This window comes from Molossus molossus, unplaced genomic scaffold, assembly GCF_014108415.1.
Source record: "Molossus molossus isolate mMolMol1 unplaced genomic scaffold, mMolMol1.p scaffold_m16_p_2, whole genome shotgun sequence".
Lineage (NCBI taxonomy): Eukaryota > Metazoa > Chordata > Mammalia > Chiroptera > Molossidae > Molossus > Molossus molossus.
The window spans coordinates 24975984-24984212 of NW_023425355.1; the positions used below are offsets into that span (position 1 = coordinate 24975984).

The following is an 8229-nucleotide window of genomic DNA, read 5'->3' on the forward strand; positions in this document are numbered from 1 at the left end:
TGCTATAACAAGAAGATCCAAAAATACAGTGGCTTAAATAAGAGATTTGTTTTTTTTTATTCATTTATTTATTAAATATATATACTTTTCTCCCACATAGTGGTCTTATAGGTTTCTGCTGGATTTTCTACTGTTTCACAAAGTCATTTATAGTCATAAATTCCTTTCATCTCTCTGCTTGTTCATCCTTTAAGGTGTTGTCCTCATCTGCATCATCAAAGCTAGGTTGCTTCCATGTTCATATTCTAGCATGTGCAAAGAGGCAGAGAGTTAAAATCTAGAAACCTAGAGAAATTAACATAGCATTCTCTTTTTATTAATTGAATTTATTAGGGTGATACTGATTTGCAAAACCATATAGGTTTCAAGTGTACAACTCAATAAAACATTATCTGCACAATGCATCATGTACCCATTGCCCCAAGCAAAGTCTCTTTCCACCCCAATTTTCTCCCCCTTTGCTCACCTCTACCTATCCTCAACCCCTTTTCCCTCTGGCTATCACCACACTGTTGTCTGTGTCTATGTGTTATGTATATGTTTTTTCTCTTTTTGTTTTTTAAATCCTCACCTGGGGATACTTATTCATTTATCTTTAGATAGAGTGGGAGGAAGAGAGAGAGAGAGAGAGAGAGAGAGAGAGAGAGAGAAACATCCATGTGAGAGAGACCCATTGATTGGTTGCCTCCCGCACAACCCTGACAAGGGGACCAGGGCTGGGGACCAAACCGCAACAGAGGTACATGCCCCTGACCAGAATCAAACACAGTTAGAGTGTCCATGGGCTGACACTCTAACTGCTCAGTCAAACTGGCCAGGGCAATATATATATATATATATATATATATATATATATATATGCTTTTTGCCTAATCCCTTCACCTTTTTTCGTGGCTTTCAATAGGAGATGGCCTAGCTGCTGCACATATTCACTTTCATTCAGATCCCACTGAGCTAACCTTATTGCTTACATAGTGGTAAAGGAAGGTAGAGAATGTAGTCTCCAGCTAGGTGGCTATGTGACTAGAAGATGAAGGAATAATGGATTTGGAGGAAAAACTATTATACTGTCACTATTAAGGATTGTAGAGAGGAGTCAGGTGTATACAGTATGTGATGAAGGGACTCCATGGGAGAATTAAGAAGCCAATATAAGTATAAAGAGCACTTAAATGAAGACGTGATGATAGGGTTTCATTTTGCTCCAACTATGAATACTACATGTCAAATGGAGATTTGAGCTTAGAGTCATATTTTACCTAAATTACTTCTATTTAAAATTCATCTAAAGCTTAATTAGTCAAGTTAATGAAAATATAAAAATTTTTAGTTCATGTATGGCAGAAGAAATTGAATTTTTGTTGCAAATAATACAGTATTTGGTGTTCTCATTAATGACAAACTATGCTGCAGAAAGGGCGATTGCATTGCATTTCAATTCATCAGGGTCATGTTCCATAAACTTCTTGCAAACTTTTATGGCATCCTCTAATAACGTTTCATCACTGGTTTCACCATGGTTAGTTGGAAATGGTTTTTGTTCATCTAATTCATAGAGATGTCCCCACATGAACTAAAGCAATAACATGAAGATCTACTTTTTCATTGATACTGGGTGCCTCAGTCTGACCTTCATGGGCACTGGTCTCATGAGTAACTAGGACAACATCATAGTTCTCCAGGTACCTGGCTTATTCTTCAGGGCTCATTGACACAGACTACTCCAGGAATTTTTTTTAGGGTTGATCCAGATTCAAAATGCATCTAATCTTTATTGTTGGCAATAGCATGAATTTGTCCAGTTGTTCCACAGGCATTGCTGATTGTTTGCTTCATGAAATATACTGATAATGTAACATCTTGTCTTTGAGATTTTATTTTTTCTTCCTTTTCTGTTCTGAATACTTCATACTTTTCTATAATTGGGAAGAGAAGTAACACTGCACACACTGGTCTTGGTACCATGCTAAGGAGTTCAGAATCCATTCCATATATATCAAAAAATTGCCAGTTAGGATATAGACCTAATTCTTTGACAAACTGGTTGGTGACCTTGGAATTGGCCTCCAGCAGCAGCCAGCACTGACACTCCGTGGAAGCTCTGCCTGGCCATTTTCCAGCTCTCTAAATTACTTTTTGAATGAGAAATCAGTTATTTAGAATACCTATTGCATCATGATATATTATACATAAAATTGTGTGGAAAATATTATATACTATAACTAAGGATATTTATTACATTCTAATCTTAGTCAACTAACAGTAGACCTTAAAAATCATTTATTATAAAAAGTAAAAGGGACTAGATAAGGCAGGTTTCAAAAAAATCTTGAGTATTGTTGATTCTGAGTTAAGTATATGAATGTTCCACTGTACAATGTTTATTATTTATGTATGTTTGAAATACTCATAGTAAAACATTTTAAAACATATTATTAAAAATAACAGAACTAAGAGGAAAATAATCAGTAATGCTAAAGTAAATACGAACTGGTAATTGGAAGCAAAGTATAGAAGAGAAAGACAAACCACTTTGTTTTCAAAATGATTTTGTGTAGCAGTTTCAGATGGGACATGTTCATATTGATGACCTGGTATTTAGAACATATTATAACAACTTCGATTGCAGTGCTATTGTCCTCATAGTTTATTTCAGGGGCAATGTCTTCTTACGTGTCTCCATTCTTCTCCACAAAACTTGACCCATGATCTCACTTCTAGGAATATACCCTAAAGAGCCTGAAACACCAATCAGAAAGAATATATGTACCCGCATGTTCGTAGCAGCACTATTTACAATGGCTAAGATCTGGAAACAGCTCAAGTGTCCATCAGTAGGCTAATGAATAAAAATCTGTGGTACATATAGACAATGGAGTACTATGCAGCTGTAAGAAAGAAAGAACTCATCCTTTGTGAGGACATGGACGGATCTGGAAAGTATCATCCTAAGTGAAACAAGCCAAACAGAGAAAGACAAGTATCATATGATCTTACTTATTTGTGGAATATAATGAACATAACAGTCTGAGGAATGGGGTAGTCCCAGAGACGTGGAAGTGGGGTACAGACTGACAACCCCCAGAAGAGGGGGTGTTGGGGGAGAGATAAACCACAGAACTTATATGCATGCATGCATGAAAAATGGACATGGACAAGAAAGCTGCGAACAGGGTGAAGAGGGAGGGGGAAGAGGGAATCAGTGGGGGAAAAAGAAGAAATATCTATAACAAAAATAAATTAATTAAAAAATAGAAAAAAAGAAAAGATTCCAAAATGGTGGCGGAGTGAATGGAAGCTACACAGACCATCTCCCAGGACCAAACTGGAATTACAACTAAAAAACAGACAAATCGATGGGGGAAAAGCAACATAAAAGCAGCTTGCAAGGATCATACAACCAGGGACACTGACTCAATCCTCCTAGGATTGTGGAGGCATGAGAGGGGGGCTGGGAGCCCACAGAAAGCAGTGTCCTGAGCTGTAAGCAGTGCCCTTGGGTTAAACTCCCAAGTGGCTCCACAGCGCAGAGCTGGGACAGATGCTAAAATAGCCACAGCCACTCACCTTGAGCTCTGGCAAATGGAGGGTGGACAGGACTGGAACTGTGTGGGGACACTCAGGATTTGGACGGGGCTCAGAGCTTTTTCTGAGTTGCAGCCACACAGGACCCTGGAAATTGTGCTCCTTCCCAGAGCTCTGGGGAAAGGCAGAAGACCCTCCCTCAGAGATTCAACCCCACCCAGGTGGGCCATTGAAATTAAAATTGAGGCTCACTAACAATCAGCATCTGCCACAACATCAAGAAGTCTTCTTATGCCGAGTACCTGAGGAAGTATTTCATTGAACTGACAACCCAAAACTCTTCAAGTAACCACTACTGATAGTGTCCAGGCAAAAAGCTAGAGGATAACTGTACCATTCCTGGGCTAGCAACTCTAACCAGGAAAGTAAGACTTGACAGTGGTGTTTAACATGGGTCCTCCCTAGCTCATCCATACCCAGGAGAGGGAGCCACAAAGAGAAGATCACCAACACCCACAGGGAAAATTTGGTAGGCTCCAAAGCCCACTGTGATAGCCAAAATGGTGAAACACAGAAGCAAAAGCCAAATGAAAGAACAAGACACCTCTACCAAAGATGAGATAAATGTGTACCAGTTACGCAAGTTAACAGAGCTAGAATTCAGAGTCATGATCTTGAGGAAGTTCAACAGCATGAGTGAGGACATAGAGCTGTTGAAAATCAATCAACTGGAAATTCAAAACCACCAAGAAGAAATATGTCACCAAGGAGAATGACGTATCAGAAATAAAGAACACATCAGAAGGTCTAAACAGCAGAGTAGAGGAAGCTGACGACCGGATCAGTGAATTAGAAGACAGGGTAGAAAAAAAATCAACCAATCAGAAAACCAAAAGGAAAAAATGATTTAAAAACAGGAAGACAGCTTAAGAGAACTGTGGGACAATTGGAAACGTAATAATATTCGCATCATAGGAGTCCCCGAAAAAGAAGAAAATGAGCAGGTGTTATAGAATATGTTCAAAGAAATAGTGACAGAATACATCCCTAATTTGGTGAAGGAAGAAGGCATTTAAGTTCAAGAAGCACAGAGAGCCCCAAGTACGAAGAAACCAAACAGGCCCACACCAAGACAAATAATAATTAAAATGCAAATATTAAAGACAAAGACAGAATCCTAAAAGCAGCAAGAGATAAGAAACAGGATACCTACAAAGGAATCCCCATTAAGCGCTCAGCTGACTTCTCAACAGAAACACTACAGGCCAGAAGGGAATGGAATGAAGTATCAAGGTCATGAAAACGAAGGATCTGAATGCACCACTACTCTACCCAGTGAGGCTGTCATTCAAAACAGAAGGTCAAATAAAGAGCTTCCCAGACAAAAAATACTAAGGGAATACATTGGCACCAAACCAGAACTGCAAGAAATGTCAAAAGGATTGCTGTAATTAGTAGAAGAAAAAGGAAGAAAATATAACCAAATTATACAAAAATGGCAATAAATAAGTACATATCAATAATCACCTTAACTGTAAATAAACTGAATGCTCTGATAAAAAGACACAGAGTAGATGATTTGATAAGAAAGCATAAATCATCTATATGTTGTTTACAAGAGACCCACCTCACAACAAAAGATTCACATAGTTTTAAAGTGAAGTGATGGAATAAAATCTTCCAAGCAAATGGAAAGGAAATAAAAGCTGGGGTAGCAATACTTATATCTGATATAAAATAGATTTCAAAATGAAGACCATAACTAGAGACAAAGAATGCCACTACATAATATTGAAAGAATCTATCCAACAGGAAGATATAACCTTGATAAACATATATGCACCCAATATAGGAGCACCAACACATATTAGAAAACTTCTGGAGGATGTTAAAGGAGAAATCGACAGCAATACAATCATACCAGGGAACTAGAACACCATGCTGACATCACTGGATATATCCTCTGGACAAAAATAATTAGCAAGGAAACAGAGACTCTAAATGAAGCACTTGACCAAATGGATTTAATAGATATCTACAGAGAATTATACCCCAAAACTATAGAATTCACATTCTTCTCAAGTGCACATGAGACATTCTCAAAGATAGACCACATGACAGGACACAAATGAAGTCTCTACAAGTTCAAGAAGATTGAAATCATATCAAGCATCTTCTCAGATCACAATGGCATAAAAGAAATAAATTGCAACAAAAACATGAAAGACATTGGAACACATGGAGGCTAAATAGCATGTTATTAAACAATGAATGGGTTACCGTGGAGATGAAGGAAGAAATTAAAAACTTCCTGGAAACCAATGAAAATGAACACACAACAACACAAAATCTACGGGATGCAGCAAAAGTAGTTCTGAGAGGGAAGTTCATAGCACTACAGGCCTACCTTAAAAAATAAGAAAAAATTCTAATTGACTGTCTAACCACACAACTTGAAGAATTGGAAAGCACACAAAAAGAAAATTCCAGAACAAGTAGAAGGAAGGAAATAGTAACGATCAGAGCAGAAATAAATGACATAAAGACCAAAAAAACAATTCAAAGGATCAATGAAACAAAGACTGGTTTTTTGAAAAGATAAACAAGATTGATGGACCCTTAATTAGACGCACCAAGAAACAAGGAGAGAGAACTCAAATATACAAAATCAGAAATGAAAGAGTAGAACAACTGACACCACAGAAATACAAAGATTCATAAACAACTACTATGAACAATAATATGGTAACAAATTTGACAATATAAGTGAAATGGACAAATTTCTAGAAGCACACCATCGCCAAAAACTGGACCAGGAAGAGATAGAAAATTTGAACAGACCAATAACAACTAAGGAAATTGAAGAGGTAATCAAGACTCCTCCAGAAAACAAAAGCCAAGGCCCAGATGGCTTCACGGGGGAGTTTTACTGAACATTCAAAGAACTAACACTCATTCTCCTCAAACTATTTCAAAAAATTCAAGAAGAAGAAAGACTTCCAAACTCCTTTTATGAGGCCAGCATAATTCTAATTCCAAAACCAGAAAAATACATTACAAAGAAAGAAAACTACAGGCCAATATTACTGATGAACATAGATGCCAAAATCCTGAACAAAATACTAGCAAATCAGATCCAGCAATATATCAAAAAAATGATTCACCATGACCAAGTGGGATTCATCGAAGTGATGCAAGGCTAGCACAATATTCACAAGTCAATTAATGTGATACACCACATAAACAAAATGAAGAACAAAAACCACATAATCATATCAGTAGATGCGGAAAAAGCATTCAACAAAATCCAGCATCCTTTTCTGATAAAAACACTCGGCAATGTGGGAATAGAGAGATCATATTTCAACACAATAAAGGCCATATATGAAAGACCTACAGCCAACATCATACTCAATGGGCAGAAACTAAAAACATTTCTCTTATGAAGAGGAACAAGACAGGGATGCCCACTTTCACCACTCTTATTTAACATAGTACTGGAAGTCTTAGCCACAGCAATCAAACATGAAGAAAAAATAAAAGGGATCCAAATTGAAAAGGAGTAAGTGAAACTGTCATTATTTGCAGATGACATGATATTATACATAGAAAACCTAAAAGACTCCATCAAATATCTACTAGACTGAATAAATAAATTTGGCAAAGTAGCAGGATACAAAATTAACATGAAGAAATCTACGGCATTCTTATACACCAATGATGAACTCACAGAAAGATAAACTAAAAAAAAAAAAAATTCTATTTATAATCACAGCAAAAAATTAAGATACCTAGGAATAAACTTAACCAAAGAAGTAAAGGAGTTATTTGCAGAAAACTACAGGACATCAAAAAAAAAAGGGAACAGAGGAAGATATAAAAAAGTGGAAGCACATACCTTGTTCAGGGATTGGAAGAATTAACATCATTAAAATGTCCACACTACCCAAAGCAATCTATAGATTCAATGCAATCCCCATCAAAATACCAACAACATACTTCACAGAACAAATACTTCAAAAGTTCATATGGAACCAAAAAAGACCCCCAATAGCCAGAGCAATCTTGAAGATGAAGGACAAAGTAGGTGGGATCACAATACCAGATATCTGGTTACACTGCAAAGCGACTGTAATCAAAACAGCCTGGTACTGGAACAAGAACAGGCAATATAGACCTGGGAAACAGAATAGAGAACCCAGAAATGGACCTAAAGCAATATGCTCAATTAATATTTGACAAAGGTGGCAAGAGCATACAGTGGAGTAAAGACATTCTCTTTAATAAATGGTGTTGGGAAAATTGGACAGCTACATGCAAAATATGAAACTAGACCATCAACTTACACAATACACAAAAATAAACTCCAAATGGTTAAAAGACTTCAATGTGACCCGTGAATCCATAGAAATTCTAGAAGAAAATGTAGGCAACAAATTTTCAGACATCATACGCTGCAGTATTTTCACTGATAAATCACCTAAGGCAATAGAAACAAAGGAAAAAAATGAACACATTGGGACTACATCAAACTCAAAAGCTTCTGCACAGCAAAAGAAACAATCATCAAAATGGAAAGGCAACCCACTGTGGGACAACATTGTGGCCAATGATATATTAGATAAGGGGTTAATTTCCAAATATATAGAGTACTCCTACAACTCAAAAAAAGGAAGCAAATAACCAAATTAAAAAATGGGCAGA

General features: G+C 36.9%; 1 pseudogene; it reads right to left on the reverse strand.

The window, feature by feature from the left end:
* Positions 1-1402: 1402 nt before the first annotated feature.
* Positions 1403-2073, reverse strand: LOC118636563 (annotated as a pseudogene).
* Positions 2074-8229: the final 6156 nt, after the last annotated feature.